The sequence below is a fragment of the Oryx dammah genome, unplaced genomic scaffold (assembly GCF_014754425.2).
Source record: "Oryx dammah isolate SB20612 unplaced genomic scaffold, SCBI_Odam_1.1 HiC_scaffold_10, whole genome shotgun sequence".
Lineage (NCBI taxonomy): Eukaryota > Metazoa > Chordata > Mammalia > Artiodactyla > Bovidae > Oryx > Oryx dammah.
In genome coordinates this window covers 26,847,921-26,871,855 of record NW_024070194.1, presented here as the reverse complement: position 1 = coordinate 26,871,855, position 23,935 = coordinate 26,847,921, and positions in this window count along the sequence as shown.

Here is a 23,935-nt window from a genome sequence, read left to right as displayed (position 1 = left end):
AAGAATAGCCCACCACAAGCTTTTATCCTCTACAGTCATCTGTCATCCCTAGCTGGGTCCATGTGGACAAGGAAAACCAGGTCTTACAGGGTACGAGCCCTGGGTGACCCTGGAACCAGGACCATTTTTACAGGGTTTTTGGTCAGTGGTATTACTTCTTAATAAGCTTGGGAATGGACCCTGGCCTGCTCTGACAGAGGCTTAAAATTTAAAGATAAAGGAATACAGGCAAACACACTCCTGGAAGCAGCACTGGATAAACTCAGTCCCTGGGAAAGCTCGTGTGCATGGCTCAGAGCAAACTCTCCCCAGAGAATTCATTTAAAAACAAAATAATGCTCCCCTCTCCCTGAAACCTCTGCCTTCCACTCCAGGAGTATTGAAGATAAAGCTATTTTCACAAGAGCACTGGAACAAAACGGAAAACAAATGTAACGTAACTAGTGACATTTTCCCAGGAGATGTCTAGTTTGAGTGAATTTCCATTTTAATGTCACTTTAAAGATCCTTATCAAAATTAGTTGCACATCCTCTATTTTTAAATACATGTGCATTATTTAAAGTTTTCCTAAGAAGGAGGAAAACCTGCTCTGGTTTGGCCGCCTGTGGCTTTTCTCATCTGCCATTTGATCATATCTCATCTTCCCCTATTCACATCTCCCGCTCTGTGCTTGTGAAGCATGTTGAAAATTTCACACAGGAACACTTTCAACAGGGCTTAAACAAGTTGCTGACTTTGATTCATTCCTTGTTTCCTTTAAAAGCATAATGTTGCTTTGCAATTCACCTCCCGCCTATCAAAGATGATGTTTACCTGAGGCCTTTGAATGCATTTTGCTGGGATCAAAAGTAATTACTTTGCAAAGTTCATTTCCAACTGCAGTGTCTTCTTTGCTCCTGGATAAATATTTCATAAGCCTGAAACTCAGAGGCTGTTTGTTTCTCGTAGTTTTGCAAGCTTTTTTTTTTTAATTAGCCCATATGCCTGTATTCTTTTTCTCCTTCCCTAGATTTCTTCATATCGTCTTACAGAATAAGATACTTTTAAAACAAATCTAAGGAATTTCCCTTCAAAATACTAAACAAGCCATCACACAGGGAACAAACGGGGAGCTGGGCATTTGCATGAGATAACACATGTCAATAATTTATTCAGTGTTCATTCAAGCCCACACATCCAGGCCCTGCCTCAGAAAAGGCAGTGGAAATGAATGTTTGCTCACGTTATTTCTGGGGACTCTAGTTATTAGTTAACTCAGAAACTTCTGAGATCTAAGACCAAGTTTTGGAGTGCTTCACTAGATCTCAAACTCCCATAGATGGTAGCATATGCCACTAGCTGCCTGCCTGCTTGCCTGATGACAGGAATACTTGCAGCGGCAGCTGACGCTTCTGCAAAATCCTGACTTCAGATAAACAAGCTGGAGCAGCTGACTCGGAACTGACAATAACTTCTCACCCAGCTGGCAGAGGATGGAGGCTTCAATGAGAAAGCAGGAGGGAGGAGGAGATACGGGGCATGCAGGGCAGGCAGGAGGCTCAGGCATGGCCTGCAATTTTGGATCCAGCATCTGGATCTACTTTGGGGCATCACTGCTCCCTGTGCTCAAGTTTAGAGCATCTCAGTGAAGGTGCTCTGCCTGCCTGCAAGTAATGGGCTGGTGACCCAGACAGAGGTCAGGGACTTGGATCAGGAGAGAAAAACACCAACAAGTACCCAGTAACTCACAGCTTAACACTGCATTCTGCTTCTGATGGGTGTTTCTCTTGCCACTGAGCCCAAGTCTCCAGCATTCCTGTCCACTTGTACCAGCCACCCAGCAGCCTTCCAAGAAAGTCCTTTGTTGCTTAAAATAGCAGAGCTGGCTTCTCTTGCTTGCTACCAAAGAACTAAACGATCCAGGTCCTATAGCAGTCAACAGGAACCAAGACCTCCCTTCAACCTACCAGCTGTTACCCCGCTTCCTGTGTGCATTGAGGCGGGTCCATTGTCTAGATGCTCCCCAGCAGTAGCAGTAGCCCACGTGAGCTCTAGGTAGAGTTATCCGTTATCCTCACAGTGCCCAGGAAGGCGTGAGTTACTCTCCCCACTGAAGGTGAGGAAACTGAGACAGCAGGGCTCAGGTAACGGGACCAGTGAAAGGACACTTAGGTTTTGACCAAGGTCTGTTTGACAACAAGATCCATCTGCTCTCCACTGCCCAGGCCTTTTCAACATTCAATGGTAAACAAGCTGTTTTTTTCTTTTTAAGTAGTTCCCTTCAATCTTTTCATTAGAAGCCCCCCTCCCCCACCTTTGAATTAATAGCAGAGTCATTTTGTATTTTTCTCTACAAAAGTCATATTTGGAATAAAGTACCCAACAGCAGACTACTGGAGGGCAGGGGCCGATACCAGCTGCTGCCTCCCCACCATCACCAGAATCCAGCAGTCAGATACACAGAGCAGAAACCAGCACTCTCGGCAATTTGGCTTTTTCATTAATTCAAATAGGACCACACTCTCTGACCTCAATCTATTTCTAATCATAGCGTCTTAGGAAGCTTAGAGACACAGCAAGCTTCACGAAGCCTCTTGGTGTTTCTCTCCTGTGTCAGCTCAAATGCTCAATTTCAAGCTCCTATCTGCCCTGTGTTCCTTCACTGAAGCTGTTCATCTTCTTCATGTTTAGGAAACTGCACACTCAGTATAAATGTGCCATCCTCTGGTGTCTCTTAAATTCCGTCTGGAAGAATGCCATGGGGAAAAGGCTTTAGCATATCTCCTTAGGCACTTGGGAGCTCAGAATTCACATGGAGATTAATGTGCCTGCTGCAAGTCACCACGAAGAGAGCTATAAATAGAGGAGCCTCTGTCCACACGATTGAGGATTTTTGGGTCTAACCACGATACTTTATAACCCAGATCCCCACACAAGGGCAAGCATGAAAATGACCGTGCTCTGAGAGCCGATATTTTATGCATGAACTGGCTTCATTTCTGGAACCTGTAAGCTTTTAAAACATGAGTCATAGAATATCCCACACTTCATCTGAGTTACACCTGGAGGTTCATTGGAGCACCCGTTGGCATAGTTCTGAGTCATAAATCCCAAGGGCTTCTGGAAGGCCACTTCCAGAGCTCTGGGAGGCTTTTTCCTCGGAGGTTCACTTTCTATTTTTGAGGATGAAGTCGCTGCTTCCAAGTTGCATCTCTCTCGATAGGAAACCGAAGCAGCTCACTGGGGCTCTGCTTTGCAAGCCCCAGCTGCACATCTGTCCTTGTGTTTCTCCCAAAAACATGGAGCACCTTCTCTAGGCTGCTGTCCACTGTGTTCCCGAACCAGGCAGGGGGCTGAGACTGGCCAACCAACCCCCATCTTACCCAGGATTTCATCCAGAGCAGTCCCGTCACCTCCAGAAACTGAACAAACATAATTCAAAGGCAAAAGACAAGGATTGAAAGTCAAGGCTGTGTGTCATAAGAGGGTTCTGCTGGATCACTGTCCTATGTACTGTGGGGCATGTAGCAGCACCCATGGCCTCCATCCACCAGATGCCTGTACCACTCCCCTCCAGGTGTGACAGCCAGACAGACGTCCTGGGAAAAAATCATTCCGAGTTGAGAACCTCTGAGCGCTATGTTTATTTAGCTCCCATATGACTGTGATGAAAGTAATCTTTCCAAAGCTGAATTCCGAAGCCTCATATTCTGATGATCAGAAAGTCCCGCCTGCAAGCCCAACTTCCTCTGATTTCTTCAGCTCTCACATCTACTGCCCAAACCTATAGGTCGCAGGTGGAAGCATCTCTCACACATTCTCCCCAGAGCCCCACTTCTGAGTCTCTATCCAAAGAATTGAAATCAGGATCCAAAGAGACACCTGTACCCCATGTTCACTGCAGCACAGTTCACAGCAGCCAAGCCAAGGAAATAACTAAGTGTCTACGAACAGACAGAAACAGAGAAAATGGAGCATATCCACATGATGAAATATTTTCCAGCCTTGAAAAGAAGATCCTGCCATATGAACCACAGGGATGAGCAGGGAGGACATTATGCTCAGTGATATAGCCAAACACTGCATGATCCTCTTACATGAGGAATCTAAAACAAACTCATAAAAGCAGAGAGAAGATTGGTGGTTGCCAGGGCCTAGGAGGAAGGAGAAATAGGGAATTGATGATCAAGAGGCTTAGGCTCCGTAATGCAAGATGAGTAAGAGATCTGCTAAACAACAGTGTGCCTGTAGTTAGCACCACTGGAAAGATTAGGAGGGTAGAGCTCATGTCAAATATTCTTACCACAGTGATAAGGAGAGGAAAAAAGAACTGAACCATTTTGAATTCTAGAAGGGGAACTTGACAGTGAAAATGAAGCCCTCAGGAATCATCAACATCACAACCGCTGGTCCCTCCATCTCCTTGCCTGACCATTTCTAAGAGCACAGTCAGCTGTCCAGCCTGAAATAAAAGGTTTATGTTGGGTTGTCACATGGATTCTTATGGCAATAACATTTGGAGCCTTTTACTGGGACATAAACTGTAAGCTAAAATATCACCAGATTTTATTAGACAATCTAAACTTAATTGCAAATAAGTTGCTGTACTCATAAAAGATGATGTAAGACTGCCATCCAAGCAGGTATACAGGGACTGGCCAGGAGCAGGCGACGACTAAGTGCTGACTTGTCCTCCACTCTAAAAGGCACCGCTTGGTTTCTGAAGTGCAAAGAGGAAAGAATGATGTTGGCAGGAAGCGACATTATTACTTAATAATAATAACACAGGGAAGCAGAGGTTAAAAGAGGTCACTGCAAACCATGTTCCAAGACCATTTTCTCTGGAATAAAATTTTCATAAAGAGCTCTAAGTCTTTTTTATGGCCAGTGAGAACGTCATTGGGAAATTAATGGTGGATCTGAATGATGAATCTGCTTTCACATGGAAGGGTTGGTTTTATGAAAATATGCTTTTATGCCTCTAAGGCTGTAAATGAGAACAAGACAAGGATATATCCAGGAGGATCATTATTCCAAGCCAGGCTACCTGTCCCACTGCCTGAAGTTTCATCAGATTTATTGGAAATAAAAATACAGATCAACAGACACCTATTTTTCCTGAAAAGTTTGGTAGTTATCTATTTTTTAAAATAAAATACACTTACTACTGTGAAGACTCCATGGTTTGGATCATAATCTTATTTTTTTCACCTTCTAATCTCAGAAGGATTCAGCTAGCAAAACAACTACAAGAAAGAAATGTTATGAATATCAAAATGTTCATCAGTATATGAACAAAGCCATTTTTCTTAATTGTTCATTGATCTTCTAATGATCAGTTTTCAGAATGTGGTTGTAGAGGTCTCCTATGTCTGCTGTAACCAATGACTGTAAACTGGGGGCACTTCAAACAACAAAAATGTATCCTCTCATGGTTATAAAAACTGGATCTCTGAAATCAAAATGTAGGCACCACCACCGCACTTCCTCCAGAGCATCTGGGAAGGACCCTCCCATGCCTCTTCTGGCTTCTGACGGTTGCTCACAATCCTCAGCGTCGCTTGGCACGTGGCTGTGTTGCTCCAGTCTCTGCCTCGTCATCACGGGCCTTCTTTCCTGAACATCCATCTCTGTGTCCAGAGTTTCTTCTAATAAATACAAGCATCATTAAATTAGGACTCACCATAGCTGCAGTACAAGCTCCTCTTAACTAATCATATGTGCAAAGACCCTCTTTCCAAACAAGTCACATTCTGAGGTTCCCATGGACATGATTTTCTAGGGACACTGTTCAACCCAGCAGAATGGTACACAGGATCCCCAGACCTATGGTCACAAAACACGGCTTCCCCGAAATGCAGTGAGCTTACATCGTCTTCCTGCCATAAGGGGGACCACCTGCCCTGGCCCAGCACCTCTCCTCTTAGTTAACGTTACCTGATTTACCTTTTATTTTTTTATTCAACTGACTCATTTTCTTACTGAATGTGTTTTTATAGGAAACTTGGTATCACCGTCATGATAAAAACAAACCTCCCTTGCCTGCAATATAAGATGGTCTTAGAAATCAGTTCTAAGAAGGTCTGTGGTAGTGTGACAAGTGTCCAGCAGATGCTGCCATCTGCCATGGCTCCTGTCTGGGGAAGAAGGGCAGACTGGCAGGTGGGAGATGGGCTGGCACCTCCAGGAGGCTTCCGGCTCCTGTGTTCAGGCCAGGGCTGGTGTGCATGTAGCTGGTGCCTTGGTGCCATGTCCCTGGATCACCTGAAAGCATCTCCCAAACATGTCTGCACTTGGGATCTGCTATCAAAATGACCACAACCACACCATGAAGGTAGACAGACCTGTGTCCACTTTAGCAACCTTGAGCTTCGGGTTGCTCCCAGTCAATGGGATTTACTGTTACAGACCCAACAGCCAAACCTCCAGAAGGAGTGTCCACCCCCTATCTCCATTCACTCTTTCACCACATCCCCTCAGTTCACTGCAGTTTGGCCTGGACCCAACAGTCACCCATGGCAGCCTCTTGCTCAGTCCAGTGTGCTTCTCCTGACCTGACCCTTCTTGGCTACTGAGGAGGAGGAGCAGGTGACTGGCTTGATGAAGCCATGCTGATCTCTCCTCACAGCTGGAACCACAGCTCCTGGCTCTGCCTTGCCTCAAGGAGCTGTTGCTGGTCTTGTCTGGGGATCCGTGCCTGGTGCTGGTCTGCCCTACGTCTTCCCCCATCGCTGCACACATTCTCAGGGTGATCGCACCACCCCAGGGCTGCCCTCCCTTCAGCAGGCACGCACTTCCAGGTCCAAGCCTCTGGCCCTGGCTCCTGTGGCTCCAGCATCGTTCAGCCAATAGCCTCTGCAGCCCTGCTTAGCTGGGGGCTCCCCTTCTGAACTCAGCTCCCACTCTACTACTCTGGGGAGCCTAGCACGTCCCCACTCTCCCCACCCCTGTGCTGCTTCCCACCAGCACTTCTGCTCCTGTGAGAGAACTCAGCCTGCTTCTTTGTCATCTTCTGTTGACTTTGTCTTGGATCCTTGTCGCTAGGAACCCTTCTGGGGGCAGCTGGAACTCTTGTCCCAGCACAGTGCAGGCTGCAAGTGGCTACTGCGTATTATTCATTCATTCATTTATTTAAAATAGTGTCTACCGTGTGCCAGGCCCGAATTAGGTGCTACAGATTCACAGTGAGCCAAAAAATGTGACTGTTCCCTCCCTAGCCTCCACCGCCATTTACACTCATGGGAGGGAAGATAGACCGTAAACGGATAAATATAAAATATGTCAGGTGGGGACAAGCACTACGAAACAAGCAAACGGCAGGATGAGGGACAACAAGAGCTCAAGTCATATTCAGACACAGTGAGGTTAACTGGTAGCCTGGGCATCAGTGGAGGAGGAGCAGCCATGGGGTTACGAGGGGAGGACACGGTGGGGGAGAGGCAGGTGCCACGGTACGAACGGGCTGCAGCCCGGGAGCAGTAGAGGGGTGGTCAGTGAGGTCCACGGGGAAGGCACACCTATTCCCATCATGCCTGCCATGGTTCAAGGTCACCATCAAGGGATCCTTAAGTCCCAGTCTCCCTCCCTGAGCTCCTGAATGAGGAGCCAGAGGTCATCCACCTGTTAGTAAGGGAGGCTGGTGGCTCAGGTGAGTGAGGCTCCAGGGTGAGGGTAGGGAGGCAGGTGCCTTCAAGGCCACACCTCCAGACGGTGCATACCTGTGGCCCTCCTGGACTTCCCCGGTGCCAAGCCAGCCAAGAACTCACCCACCCCTGCCAGTCACTGGACCTCACATCAAATTAGCACAGAGAATTAGAGCCTGGATACGTCTGTTGGCTGTGGTGTTCACTCTACATTTGCAGGGAAAAAAAGTTCAAGAAATAGAACAAAAGTTCAAAAGCCCATGTCCTCCTAGTGGTGTGCATCTCCTGGCTTCCTAGCCTCAGGGTATAATAAATTGCCTATTTTAAAAGGTTTGTTTTCAGGCAGGTGAGGGATTTTGTCCTGTGGTCGTCAGCAATGTAAATTAGTGGGTTCTTTCAAGGGGGGTTATTTACTTAGCAAGTAAATTGGGATAGATCATCACTAAATTTCGCCATTTGGCACATATGATATTTATGTACTTAATAGCTTCATTAAGGAGGTTTCTGGGAGTATATTACCAAATGAGCCTATAGATCACTGGGCAATAAATTTAGAGAACTCTCCTTAGCATTTATCTAATTTGGCCATGGTTTTAATTAAGTGGTTCAGCTAATGATTCCCATTTATGTTTAATAAAATTTATTGTAGAAAAACAAGTTATCAAACCCCAATTTATTCAAGTTCCTTCAACTGATGTGGCTGCCCAAGTGCAGTGCCTGTTATAAGATAAAAATTTGCATTCAGAGTCTCCATAGCTCTGAAGGAGGTACTGGTCAGAGGCATCTGATAAGGAGTCAGAGGCTAGACGTCACCCTCACAGTCACTCACTTGGACAGGGAGGAGGTTATGGTTAAGATACCCTGGTGGTTATCGGATGACATCGTCTTAGCAGCTGCAGATCAAGGCTGCTTTTGGAAATGATTGGAATGCAGACTGGTGGTGCATGTCCCTGGGCCTCCCACCTTGCCTCCGGCTATCTGACAATGTCTTCTTCCTTTGAAACCAAAGGTCCTCTCCAGACCGCACCCACCCTACAGTCCACAGCCCATCAAAGGCAATCTCACATTGTTCTTTAAATGTGAGGACCCTGTGGGCCTGTGGGGCTCTGCCCACACTCTGCCCTTGTGACCGCAATTCTCCATCCTCACGCTGCTCCTGCGTGTCTGGCTGACAGCCACAGTCAAGCCCCTAGCACCACACCCCTGCCCCCCACCATCCCTGGGATTGCTGGAGACCTTTGGTGTCTGTGCTGAGCAAGCACACTGTTCCCAGAGGCTTACACACGGGTGTTCACTGCAGCACTTTTTTGTGAAACAGTGAAAAACATAAATCACCCAGAAGGCCCACAGAGGCTTTGTAAAATGTGGAATATTCCTATAGCACAAGCTGTCCAGCAGTTAAAAGAATAGATGGATCTGTGTATGATAACGTGAAAAACTCATCAGGCTAAGTTGAGTTTTCAAAAAAGTGGAAAGAGACATGGTGCTTTTTATGTCAAAACAGAATAAAACAATGCTAGACATTTTCTGTGGCGATACGTAGCTACCTAAATGCTTAGCTAGGGCTTTCCTGGTGTCTCAGATGGTAAAGAATCTGCCTGCAATGCAGGAGACCTGGGTTCAATTCCTGGGTCAGAAAGATCCCCTGGAGAAGGGAATGGCAACCCACTCTGGTATTCTCACCTAGAGAATTTCATGGACAGAAGAGCCTGGTGGGCTACAGTCCATGGGGTCGCAAAGAGTCAGACACGACTGAGTAACAAACACCCACCCACCCACACACACACACACACACTTAGAATATTCTGGAAGAAGATACAGAGTTGGTAACAGTGGTTACCTCTGAGAGGGGGTGAGGACAGAGAATGACTGATGGGCAGAGGGAAATGGCAGAGTGGGGCAGAAAGGACTTTAACCTCACCTGGAATGCTCCACTTTCTTTTTATGAGAGAATATATTCACTTGTTGGTAGCTAAAGTAAATATTAATCAGTTTTTTGAAAGATGGCTATATAATTTTCACTGAAATATACAGATGGAACCATTTATGAGGAAAAGGAAGCACATCAAAAATACTTAGATGCCATTTAAGTGACTGCTTTGCTCCTCACTTAGAGGAAAATAATTGGATTACTTGTGAAAAGAAAGCAGACTCAGAAAATATGTCTGATCCACTACACCAAGCTGTTAACAATTTACAAGAATCTTCGAAAAGCATTGCGCTAAACCTTGGGATTTTCTTATTGGAAATTTTCCATAATACTGGAGGTGGTTGAGAGCTGAATAAAGCTGGAGCCCATCAATTTAGTTTTCTCATTTTTGCAATATGGGTTTTTCTTTTAATTTACAGCCACCTTTTAATTCTGATACAGTTGAGGCAACTTATGTTTAAGAATATCACCGTGTCCATAAGCTTGGCGCAAGGTAGAGATTAATTTTCACAGCCTAAGGGAGGCAGTCATCCACTGGGCAATAGCAGAGCTGAAACACTGCTAGAGACCACCTAGCCCAGCTCCGTCATTTTATGTACACAGCAAAGGATTAGAGACAGCAAGTGATACAGCTATTCAAGGAGAGATTAAGTTTAAATCATATTATTTAGCACAGGCCCTTGCAGTGGACATTTATGTTTTGTCAGCTTGGCTACGTTCCCCCTGTTTTCTAAAAACAGCCCCACTTTTCATCTATGACTGGCTACATAATTTGCAGGTCCCAGTGCAAAATGTAAACATGGGGTCCCTTGTTTAACAATTGTTAAGAACATCACGATAATAGCAGAGCAGTACACCAAGCGTAGGGCACCTCTGAGCGCAGGACAGGTTGAGGATGCACGCTATTTCTCTATGGCACTGCCCACTGTGGCAGCGTGGGCATTGTTTCCTGAGGGCTAAAACACATGACCCTGTGCTAAGCCAGCCCATGCATCGCATTGCTCTGGCCACACTGAGCAGTTCCAGGGTGAGCGTGTGAACCACACCAGAGTAGGAGCCTGCTGAGAGTGTTTCCTCGAAGCTCTATGCCCCTGATGTGGACTTTGAGCCATGTATTAATAACCTAGTCACTACTGGCAGCCTTCCTGTGACCATGAGGAGGGATCTGTGACAAGAAGGCAAACACAGCAGCCTACAGAGCTGAGCTGGGAACCCAAGGCAATTTGGCTCTGAAGCTACCTGTGAAGCTCTTACAACAAACTCACATGATCCAGTACATTTCATTTAAACCATTTTGAGTTGGGTTTTCTGTCACTTCCATCTAAAAGCATCCTTTCTGCTGTGAGTTCCCATAGATTGTTCAGTTAGTTCAGTTCAGCTGCTCAGTCATGTCCAACTCTTTGCGACCTCATGAACTGCAGCACACCAGGCCTCCTTGTCCATCACCAACTCCCAGAGTCCATCCAAACCCATGTCCATTGAGTCAGTGATGCCATCCAGCCATCTCATCCTCTGTCATCCCCTTCTCCTCCTACCCTCAATCTTTCCCAACATCAGGGTCTTTTCCAGTGAGTCAGCTCTTCGCATCAGGTGGCCAAAGTAGAGTTTCAGCTTCAGCATCAGTTTGTTAAGAGTGTCCATTTTTCACAAACTTTTTGTGAGAAGTAATCTGGATTGTCAATTAATATTTAAAATATTCGTGCTATTTGACACATGAATCCTATTTCTAGGAAGAAATTTATCCTAAAGAAACTGTCACCCAGCTAGGCAAACACATATTTTTTAAATGGTCTTTGCAGTATGGCTTGTAAATGTGAAGAACTGGAAACACCCATATTAACATCAATACCAGTACTAATTAAACTATGGTCGTTTCATTTTTCCCAAACAACAGAGAAAAGTTGAAAAGCATGAGGTTGATATAAATTTAGAAAGAATATACAATTTGTTAAGTAAAAGAAGCAAGCTGTTTTTGTTTGCTCTCAATTTTGTAAAATAATGAGGAGGCACTACCACATACCTACAGAGGAAAAAGCTGCTGGAGAATGTGGGGAATTAAATGGAAGGGATTTCATTTTACAGAACATATAAACATTCAAATGCTGCAGAAATCTAATGAGGATGTATTGCTTTTACACTGGGGCAAAAAAAAAAAAAGGGCATATTAAATTGCCAAGCATGTAATTTTTCTGGAGGTATTTGACCATAAGTAACCCATATCTGTTTCTCCTCCTACAGATTCTCTGTGGACTGAGGACTGAATGTTCAAGAATACGAGTAATGCTCATCCCCAACACCAAGGATTCACATTCCCTGCTGACCTGAACAGCCCAGATAAGTTGGCTTCCTGTCTCAAGATCCCTGGTAAGCTTTTCTTGCCTGATTTCACATGATCACCTTGATATGTTTGGAATGTGTCTTATATCTGAGAATTGAAGGTTTCTTAGGCAGAGTGGGTACCTCCCTACATTAAGGAGCTTCTGAGCCCTTGTTTCTCATTGAAGGTATAGACATTTACTGAGCATAATTTACTGCTATGGTTCAAGTACTGACAAAGCAGTGCTGATGGTATCGGTCATGGTTCTCTCCTCCTGGAGCCAGGGGGAGATAGGCATTGGGAGAGGTAGAGAGACACACAGCCTTGTGACCACGGGTACTAGACTCATGCAGCCCATGGGATCACAGAGGCTTCTGGAAGTGGTGTGGTTCCAGGCAAAGCTTGAGACTGGATAAGAGTCATCAGGGATTCAGGTCCACCTAGCAGAGGGACCTACATGTATGAAAAGGAGGGCAAAGAGAGAAGGAGGAGCAGGAGCTGGTAAAACTAAGTGAGCCCATCTTGCCTGAGCATGTGTGGGGTGGATAAGGAGACATGTGAGCTGGACAAGCAGCACAGCAGGTGGGCCTTACAAGTGCCTCGACGTCTCATCATTTCTCGTAAGGAAAATGCAAAGCCCCTGGGAGGTTTAGGTCAGGAGTTTGTGATGATGTTTGCCCCATGAAGGGACACCCTGGCTGCAATGATGGTGATGGGTAGAGGGGCCAAGCTGGTCTAGGCAGGAACGCTGGAGGCAGAGAGAGGGTTCTGATGGGAGACTCAGCCTGACTGGTTTGGGCTCATGGGGACATGGGCAGGAGAAGCCCACTCCCCTCTTTTGCTCCTGTCCTGAAGGTGGACAGTCTTTGTGAGGTCCCGCTTCTTACTGTATGTACTGTCAGCCCCTTGGCAAGGGCAACAAGACAGGTCAGAGGCACAGTCAGCTATGGAACTTGCCATGCAGGCAGAAAACGAAAGCATGGGCCCTTGTTCAAAAGGTCCTGAAAGCCTGAAGTCAGGCCCCTCTGAGCACAAAGACAGGAAGGCAGCCCTATTCTGCCAGGGTTAGCAGCGAGTGGGTACTGCAGCCACTCGGGTTACTTGCCTAGAACTAACTCAGCTATTGTCAGAGGAGGGACGAGGTGTGAGGTGGGCCTCTGAGGTCCACTCACAGTTTCCCCAAGCGCAGCAATAGTCTGAAGCGATCGGAGGCAAGCTTTCTCCCACTAGAAAAGCAAGTCTCATCAATTAAAAAAAAAAGTGCTTAAAAGCCCTAGAAATACCTTCCTATAATGCAAGCAGTGACTGTGTTAGTTGCTTCAAGAGCCACTCCACTCCCGGCCCATCCAGCTACTAGGAGAATATTCACATCCACGAGCAGAAACTGCAGCCATTTCTCCCATAGGACAGTGGATCTGTATAAAAAGGCAGACCTGTCTCAGCTTTGAATCTTCATTTTAAAATCATCTCTATTCAACGTGAACACCCCCCAGGACCTACCTGTCATAGAAGGAAGCACCGGCAGGGAGTTTAAGGCTTGAAGGCTTCTCTGACCATGATACTAAATTGAAAGGGGTTAGGGTTTTTACTGCATTTGTTATTTTTCTGGGGTGCTTTGGTAACAAAGATCCACAGGTTTTGAGTGATCTGTCCTAAACCTTTTTTAACCATAGCCCTTATTTGTTTTCAAGTGTTTGGTTTGGGCTTCCCAGGGAGCACAAGTGGTGAAGAACCCACCTTCTGACACAGGAGATTTCTTGAAAGAGACAAGAGTTGGATCCCTGGGTGGGGAAGACCCCCTGGAGGAGGAAATAAGCGCATGCGTGCATGTGCGTGCACGCTGTTTGGTTTTATTTTCAGTGCATGATTTCACATGACAGGCCTTTAAGACTGTGGACATGTGTTACGTCACCTCAGTCGTGTCTGACTCTTTGAGACCCCATAGACTGTAGCCTACTAGGCTCCTCTGTCCTTGGGATTCTCCAGGCAAGAATACTGGAGGGGGTTGCCACGCCCTCCTCTAGGGGATCTTCCCAACCCAGGGATGGAACCAGCATCTCTTACGCTTCCTGCATTGGCAGGTGGATTCTTTACCACTAGCGCCACCTGGGAAGCCTTTAAGACTGTGTGGGCAATGTTATAGCAGAAACTCCTGGATCTGAATTTCGGGGGGAGGGGGGCCTAAAAGGCTTGCCCTCTCTGTGTGATGAGAGCTTAGCCCTTACCTCATGCTCCTGCCACTCCTGGGCCACAGCTCTGCCCTGTGTCTCGGGGGCAGGACACAGGGCAGAGCCGCCCCTGCGAGGCAGCTCACAGGAGCTGCCCTCCAGCGAGGAGACAAGAGGAGAGACGTGGGGTGAGGGAGGCTGTAGGGGTGTGTGCAGAGGGTCCATCTTGTGAGACAGTGCAGAGAGTGGGGGGCGGGATTCAGTGAGGAGGAGGGAAAAGTGACTCCAAGGAGAGCATTCGAGTCTTCAGACATCAAGTTTCTGATCAGCAGAGCAACAAACAACCATCCCGGAAAAGGACAGATGGATCGCCAAGCACAGATGTTATTCGTGTATGTGTGTGAGTGTGTGTGTGTGTGTGTGTGAGTGTGTGTGTATTTGTGAGAGTGTGTGTGTGTGTGTACACATCATCCTACATATATGAGGGGATGAGAGCAAGGGAAGAGGGGGGAGGGAGGCAGCACTCTGGCTCCATTTTATCTGCTTCCTCTCAGTCTTTATCATCTCTCCCCCTTCTGCCCACTGATTTCAGCAGGGCTCCCCGAAGGCTTCCCCAGGGGCCACCTAGTCCCTCCAGGCCCTCTCTATGTTCCTCTCCCAGGGGTGTCCTTGGAGTTATCTACCGGGCAGCTGCACCTCTCCCTTGTAGGGGACACCATTCACACAGGACACAGCCCAGCAGGTATGTGATGAGGGAGTCTCCCATCTGACCTCTTAAGAAAATGAACCAGACCCCCCTAAGCTCTTAGTTAGTTGCCAGACACCCCCTCGCCAGCACCTGGCACCAACGCCCTCAGTAAACGAACATCAGCTGGTTTCTATCACTAATAATGATAACAGTATTATTAATAAGTATAGAGCTGCCATTACCCAGAGCTTATCTGGGCAAGAGGGTGCTAAGCTGGGGTGTCAAGGTCACAGTATCAGCCTCCCATTGAGATCCTGGCAGGAAGGCAGGGCCTGACTTCTGGGGAAAGTCCTCATCTGTCCCATGGAGGTAGCTGCTGCTAGAGACACACTCTACTTTCCCAGGACTGGGCTCCACTCCTCCAGCTTCCTGTCTGAAGCTCCTGATCTAATTCTCTGCTCCCCTCCCCCGGCCTCCAACACTCGGCAGAAACTAATTCCAGGAGTTTACTTTCAAAAGAATTTCATTTGAGTTTACAAGAGGGTAACAGAAGCCCTTTGATCTCAACAAGGCACGTACTGTTTCATTCCATGGTTTATGAAACAATTTTAGACTAATTATTTCTGACAACTTGCAAATGTTTGTAAACTTCTTCAATGAGGAAGCGGCACAATTATGTCTTCCACTGACAAACAGAAAGGAGATTTTCCTTTGTGCCATGTGGCTGATGTCTTTCCCCCCCAGAGAATTCGGAAGCCTTGATCTTCTAAGGCTCTGATTTCCGCTGAGATTCAGAATTAATCAAATTGTCCTCCAGCCTTTTGAGTTAAATTTAACTAAGCAGGTGAAAAGCGGCTGAGGTGGGAATCTTTCCCTGTGAGTTACCTCTTTTGTCCTGTGGTCGAGATGGTCATGCTCAGGCGCTGGCCTTCCTCCTGGCTCCTGCACTCCACTCTCACGGCCCTTTGTGTCATTTCAATGTGTCTCTGCCGATAACTGTATGCTGGTGATAAACAGGCCTCTCAATTCAATAGAACCTGGAATCTCAGTCAACTTCACCATTAAAGAAAATTACCCCAAATCAAGGCTATTTGCAATGTGATGGGAATGATCCTGGGGGCTGTGGAAGCCCCCAAGTCTCTGGACATTATAAATTCAAGACCGCAGAATTCCAGTGAGATAAAGTGAGGCCCCCGGCCTCCATACAGCAGAGAGACAGACTCTGGGCTGTCTCTTTGAGCCCCGGCTCACATTTTAATACCCTTTTGATTATTTACCATTGTTAATTCACGTATATGTACTGTAGGCAGGTGGAAATATTGCAAAGTCAACCAGCCCTTAATCCCTAGCTAATCCCTGGTCAACTAACTATATCCTTCCTTTATTAAAATAGAAAAAGAAAAGGCATTCTGAATCTTTTGTTGAAAACAAATTGCCAAGGTGAAGAATAGACCTTTTCCTTCCCTGGAGACCAGTGCATTAACTTCCACAATCCAGTGAAATAAAAGAGATCACTCTCTGCTTCTCTCATGTGTTTTTCCAGGGCACCAACGAAATTCTCATTATTTTCAACATAAATCTGTTTTGTGATATATTTGAATGAAAAATTCCTTTTTGCACCTTGGATACAAGAAGAAATTCTTGAATCTCGCCATTAGGGGTCGGTTCCCAAGAAGTGGAGACTTTGCCAAGCCGAATTCTTTCTCAAGAGAAAACCCAGACAAACTTGAATTTTTAGTTTTTAAAATGTGACCAGAAGAAGCAGATGCAACAGGAATTTCTAACATCACCTAATCAGGTCACGTACTGGGGCACGAGCAGCAATGTCTAAGGATGGGATGTTTCAGAGGGAAAAGCAGCCACTCAGACTGGCTCAAAAGGGCACTTATTCTGAGGAATCACATGCAATCCAGAAACAAGGAAGCGGCCAGTTTCCAACAAGCTAGGCAGGAGACAGAGGGCCCCTGGGACTTTGGGCAGCCCTGCTTGAGTGCCTGGGACCCTTCCCACCAGGCCAGGGCCCCACTGAGAGGAGCACACAACGCAGCATCCCAAGCCCCTCACCACAGTGTTCCCCAACCGAGCAATTCTGGGGCTAAAGACAGAGCCTGCTGGTCTTCCCATGATGCAGTGATATGCTAGCATCACAGATTTCACACATCTGCACTATCCTTGGCTTCATACTGCATGGCAGGAAAAATGTTTCCTCTACCCCTCTTGGTTCTTCCACTGGTCTAACAAATAAATTAGCATAGGGCATATTAACAGAGAAAAAAAGTATAATTACATGTGTATGGAGTTTCCATAGGAATTTGAGACCCACAGACAGTTGAAACTCATGAGCAGTCCTGAGCTAAGGAGAAGAGGGTGAGGGGTCAATACTTCAGAGGTGAGTAAGACAGTTCACAGGAAATGGGAAAGCAAACGTCTGGTAAATATACATACCAGACACAGACAGTAGGACACAGAGAGGACTCTGATCTCCAGCTCCCTCAGCTCATCACACCTGCCCATATTCTCCGGTCACACCTCACTGCCTGCATCAGGCCTTGTGTCTACTTTCTTTTAGGCAGTTAAGGCAGAGGTATGGACCTATCAGAAGCAGGAGATAGTAAGAAGAGGTGGCAAGAATACACAGAACTGTACAAAAAAGATCTTCACGACCCAGATAATCACAATGGTGTGATCACTCACCTAGAGCCAGACCTGCTGGAATGTGAAGTCAAGAGGGCCTTAGGAAGCATCACTACAAACAAAGCTAGTAAAGGTGATGGAATTCCAGTTGAGTTATTTCAAATCCTAAAAGATGATGCTGTAAAAGTGCTGCACTCAATATGCCAGCAAATTTGGAAAACTCAGCAGTGGCCACAGGACTGGAAAATGTCAGTTTTCATTCCAATCCCAAAGAAAGACAATGCCAGAGAATGCTCAAACTACCACACAATTGCACTCATCTCACACGCTAGTAAAGTAATGCTCAAAATTCTCCAAGCCAGACTTCAACAATACATGAACCGTGAACTTCCAGATGTTCAAGCTGGTTTTAAAAAAGGCAGATCAAATTGCCAACATGTGCTTGATCATCAAAAAAACAAGAGAGTTCCAGAAAAACATCTATTTCTGCTTTATTGACTATGCCAAAGCCTTTGACTATATGGATCACAATAAACTGTGGAAAATTCTGAAAGAGATGGGAATCTCAGACCACCTGACCTGCCTCTTGAGAAATCTGTACACAGGTAAGGAAGCAACAGTTAGAACTGAACATGGAACAACAGACTAGTTCCAAATCAGGAAAGGAGTATGTCAAGGTTGTATATTGTCACCCTGCTTATTTAACTTTTATGCAGAGTACATCATGAGAAACGCTGGACTGGAAGAAACACAAGCTGGAATCAAGATTGCCGGGAGAAATATCAATAACCTCAGATATGCAGAAGACACCACCCTTATGGCAGAAAGTGAAGAAGAACTAAAGAACCTCTTGATGAAAAAGAAAGAGGAGAGTGAAAAAGTTGGCTTAAAGCTCAACATTCAAAAAACTAAGATCATGGCATCTGGTCCCATCGCTTCATGGCAAATAGATAGGGAAACAGTGGAAACAGGGACAGAATTTATTTATTTTGGGAGGCTCCAAAATCACTGCAGATGGTAAATGCAGCCATCAAATTAAAAGATGCTTACCCCTTGGAAGGAAAGTTATGACCAACCTAGACAGAATATTAAAAAGCAGAGACATTACTTTGCCAACAAAGGTCCGTCTAGTCAAGCCTATGGTTTTTCCAGTAGTCATGTATGGATGTGAGAGTTGGACTATAAAGAAAGCTGAGCGCCGAAGAATTGATGCTTTTTTAATTTAAATTTATTTATTTTAATTTGAGGCTATGTATATGGAATTTAGAAAGATGGTAATGATAACCATGTATGCGAGACAGCAAAAGAGACACAGATGTATAGAACAGTCTTTTGGACTCTGTGGGAGAGGGAAGGAGGGGATGATTTGGGAGAATGGCATTTAAACATGTATAATATCATATAAGAATTGATATTTTTGAACTGTGGTGTTGGAGAAGACTCTTGAGTTCCCTTGGACTACAAGGAGATCCAACCAGTCCATCCTGAAGATCAGTCCTGAGTGTTCATTGGAAGGACTGATGTTGAAGGCGAAACTCCAATACTTTGGCCACCTGATGTGAAGAGCTGACTCATTTGTAAAGACTCTGATGCTGGAAAGATTGAAGGCAGGAGAAAAAGGGGATGACAGAGGATGAGATGATTGGATGGCATCACCGACTCAATGGACATAAGTTTGGGTAAACTCCAGGAGCTGGTGATGGACAGGGAGGCCTGGACTGCTGCAGTCCATGGCTTCACAAAGAGTAGGACACAACTAAGCGACTGAACTGATTGAAGTGAAAGTGAAGTCGCTCAGTCGTGTCCGACTCTTTGTGACTCCATGGACTGTAGCCCGCCAGGCTCCTCTGTCCATGGGATTCTCCAGGTAAGAATACTGGAGTGGGTTGCCATTTCCTTCTCCAGGGGATCTTCCCGACCCAGGGATCGAACCCAGGTCTCCCGCACTGCAGGCAAACAATTTAACCTCTGAGCCACCAGGGAAGCCTGAAGTGAAGGGAGAGGTAAAAAGAAAAACTTCCCGTGTCTCCCATTTCTTAAAAAGGATCAGTCTAAAAAGATCCTCATGCCAAAAAGATACATTTGGGGGTGGCAATTTTGCTCCCCTATAGTATCTTCTCAGTAAATGTAAAATTAATAAAAAAAATTTAAGAACAAAACTATGACCCCCCCCCAATTTGCCTGCAAGCTAATGTTCTCTTTGATTTGGTGGTGCCTAACAATGCCACTTCCCGGGCAGGCTTACATATGTGGGCTGATGTGAGTGCAAGTTACTTCCAATTGCTCTGCATTTAGCATCAAAAGATGAGCAGCAACTTATGTCCATCAGTAGGGAATGGTGGTTGAACAATGGCACATCTGTACAATGGAATTCTATGCAGCAGAACAGAGTAAGGAAATACACAAATAGAGAAAGGTTGCCAAGGTGTATTATTATGCAAAGAGGGATGCAGGAGGCAGGCCTGTACACAAAGTACCTACCACTCTGTGTAGCAGCCTGCACTGGGGGAGTGTGTCTGTTCAAAGGAGGCTGCATTTGCATAAACTCTTTGGAAAGCTGCTCTGAAGGAAGGAAGCAAGAGCCTCCCACCCAGGAGCTGGGTGATGGGAGACAGGGCTGGAGGCAGAAACTATCAATGTGCACCTTTTCATATACATTTCATTTTGAGCCTGGTGAGTGAACTGCTGTGTCAGTAATAAATGAATGATATTTTAAATGGACCTAAGTTGCAAATTCCAAAGAACATTCATTCCTATAAATGGAAAAGCAGTACCACTCTTCTTAACTAGACATAACCTTAAAAATATATGAAACACGGCCAGTGTTACTAAACATTTGGCCAAGTCACCTGCAGAAGCTGCCACTCCGGAACCCTCTCTGTTTCAGAAAGGAGTAAGGGGTGTAAGTGGTGCTCACCCAGCAGCAGCTGAGTCTTATGTGATGTCACCAGGTCAACAGAGAGCTGAACGGAGTGATTTCCTCTGTGAGTCACGTCATTTTATGCCACGTGTGCAAACCACTGACCGTGATCCTACATGCCCAAATTCAAGAAACTAAGGAGATGCTGGCTCCTCCTCTCCCCAGAGAACAAGCTGCCTTTGTGCACTGACTTGGTCCTTGTGGCCACTCATCTTTTTGGAACACTGTAGCAGTCAGACACGGCTCTCAAGCCAGCTAACAAGTGGCACAATCAATGCACAACAGCTATTACAGGTGCCACAGTCTCCGCTTCACCCTCCTTGCTCTCCTCTCCAAGGTGAATGTAAGAGATGCCAACAACTGGTTTGGGATGGTGTCTCAGAGCGCTGACAGGGAAATAATTCATTTGATTGTTGGAGGAAGTTAATAGCACATGTGATCAGATGCATCCGTCTGCATTCCACAGACAGCTACCCTCCACTGTTGGGGCCACAAGTCCTGGGCTGAAGCAAACAGAAGCCCAGACTTGCTGAGGGACAGGGAACCAGGGCTCCCTGGGGCCAGTATTAGATTAGAGTCTAGGAGGCCTCAGGGCAACACAGAGGCCATGCACAGGAGCTGAATGGGGACCTGACTATGAGTGGTGTCCTGCCTGGTGACAGACAGCACAGGACATTTAACTAGCAGTTCTGTCTGCTCCCTTTGTTATTCACCACGAGTTACTCCTGACAAGCAGCTGGGGGAGCATGTCCATCAAGTGGAATGTTCACAGACCTTCGCAGAAGGGCCACCAGGCTGGGGGACACTTGAGTGAGGAAAGCAGTTGAAGAATGAATTCTTCCCAGAAGTGTGACCTGCTGATCCATGGAGCAGCATGGTGAAGCCTCCGGCCATACTAGGACACTTGTCTGCTTCGCCCCTGCTCTGGCCTTCCCTAGGCTCTTTGCCTCTGTCCAGCCCACAGATTGGCCTCTGTGAGGAATGATGTCACTTGCAGGACCTGGCTCCATGTGAGTGAACACAGCACACTGTCTAGAGGGAAGTGGAGCTTTTGTCTCCCCACAGGCCCCCACAGCCCTGGGTGTCACTCATGTGGGACCAACGACAGGCATCTTCCTACCCTTGAACAGCCGCTGCGGTCTTGGGCTTTATCAAAACGCAACTTGGAGTGTGTGGAAGCCCTAATTCCAAGCCCACTTCCACCAGCACCCACCTGCAATCAAAGAAGAGGGGATGAGACAGCATTTACCACTGGAGGCAGCAGGTGCTTCATTGTAATTGAGATTATATTTTAACTACCAGTGTTACATCAGCAGTCACACTGACTCAGCACCTCTGTGCCAGCGTCTCACTGTGAGCTCTGTGGGGGTCTGTGTGCCTCACCCTCATTTCAACCTGGGGAAGGGCTTGCTGGGACTCACACAGCCCATCGAGGCCCAGCTGGGGTTTCAACCCACATCCCAGCTCCACTGCCTATTTCCATGACTACTTTGCCATGATGACAGCAGCCCAGAGCACAGGAGTCTCTCTAGGTAATAAACAGGTGTATTAAGACTCTTTGAGCTGCTCATAACAAAAATCCAACTCAAAGGAAATAAAATGGGAAATGAAGGGACTTATTGGCTCCATAAATGGAAAGTCTTGTCCTAGATGGACGCAGATGTTCAAATGGGGACACAGGGACCCAGCCTTCCTCCTTCTCTCAGCTCCACTTCTCAGGTAGTGCCTTCAGACTCAAGACTCTATTCACGGGGGGCTCCCTGCACCCCCTACCCCCTATCAGCTCAGCAACCCTAACCCAGCAGGAATACAGCCTTCAGACTCATCCTGCTTGGACAGTCTTGGGTAATAAGCCTTGCACCAATCTCTGAGGCTAAAAGTTTAGAACCTGCACTTTTGCCAGAGCAGGGTCCTGTAGAGCCCCATGTGGACAAAGAGCAGAAATAAGATGTGTCCTCAAGAGAAAACAGAGACTGGCCTTCCAGGAGCAGGGAATGAAGAGCAGATGCATATTTGCTACCAAAGGTCTTATCTGCACAGAGGGCGGGGGCATTCCTCTTGGGTAAGGCCACTTTCAGCAGCACCATGCAGCCAGCCACCTCCACCATCCATCCACCTGCCTGCCCTGGGCAGGCCCACCTCTTTCCTCTTCTCTTCCTTCAGCAGGCAGCCTGGAGCCCAAAGGAAGGGCCAGTTCTCTGCAAATACATAAAACTGGTAGTGTTCCCCACATGACTCTGGATGACATTCTTGCACCCATTTGTATGTAGCCTTCCCTCTTCTGAGCTTGCTCTCAGACAAAGCCCTGCCATTAGTCATTCACACCTGAGTTCAGTGGTTCCCAACTCAAAGAATCTAGGAACCCCCCACATGAATTACACAAGTGCCACATACAACCTGCACCATATTGTCACACGTTTTTCTTCAAATTACCTTATTTTTCAAACTTAAATAAATACACTTAGAAGTGAAACTTGCCACAAATAGAAAGCAATAATAAAAAAGTAAATACTACAAGAATCAATGAAGGTTATTAAATCCTGCCTGGATACTATGGCTGGTTCAACTCTGGGCCCCAGATTTTGTTCTCCCTGTTGAGGGAGGGGAGGAGACAGGACTGGAGGTCTGGGAAACATGATCTGATGCCCATCCGAGTCACTGTCTGAGGCTCCCAGAATATGCTCTGAGCAGAGCCAAAGGGGAGCAAGTCCAGCATGCACCATGAATGTGCTGAGTCCTGAATGTGCGCCTGGTGTGGAGCCTTAACGTGCCCTGGTGCTCACTACTCCTCACTCACTGCCCGGAAGAGCCATCCCAGGACTTAACTCTCCTCCTGGAATGAAGGGAACACTGCACAGGGAGCCATTTCTGATGCAGGAAAAAAGCAGCATGCTGTCTTGGCAGCAGACCAGTCAATACCTGCCCTGGAGTTTATGTCACACACAAATCTCAGAGCCCTTAATCTGCACCCAGATGATCCCCTACCCCAGATCCAGAAAAGGTCAGCCAGCGGCCTCAGTGAATTAAGACAGGCATAGCTACAGAAACATGTGGCAGAGTAGCTAACTGAAGCCCCAACATTCTGGGTAGAGGACGGAAAAGAAAATCTCCAGAGAGTCAGAAAGCACCATGGGGATTACAGAGAGAAGGAGGTATAAGATGCTTATGAATCCAGCTGGCACATAGGAGCACCTGACCCTAATCCTCATGCCAGCTAACCTGAGAGCTGCTCTGTTAGTCCCTGCCCCTTGGGTGTCACACATGCGGCAAATCTGAGAAGCAGGTAAAGACTCTGAAAACGGAGCTGACAATTGGAACTACAGCCCATAGGTGGGATGGAACTTGTGGCTTAGACGAAACCAGTTCAAATGCCTGCTAAAGCAAAAACGTCAACATTCTCCAGAAGTCTTCATAACCACAATAATCAAAATGAGCTCCAGAAGGAGAGAAGAAAGAATATTGAGCTGAAACATTATTTGATAAATAGTGGCTGAAAGACTCCCAAATTTGTGAAAACACATAAACCCTCAGATTTAAGAAGCTTAACAAACGCCAGAGGAGATAAACCCAAAGATATCCACACCCAGACCCATTGTAATTAAGCCACTGAGAACTGAAATCAAGGAAAAAATCATGAAGAAGCAGTCTGTAACCT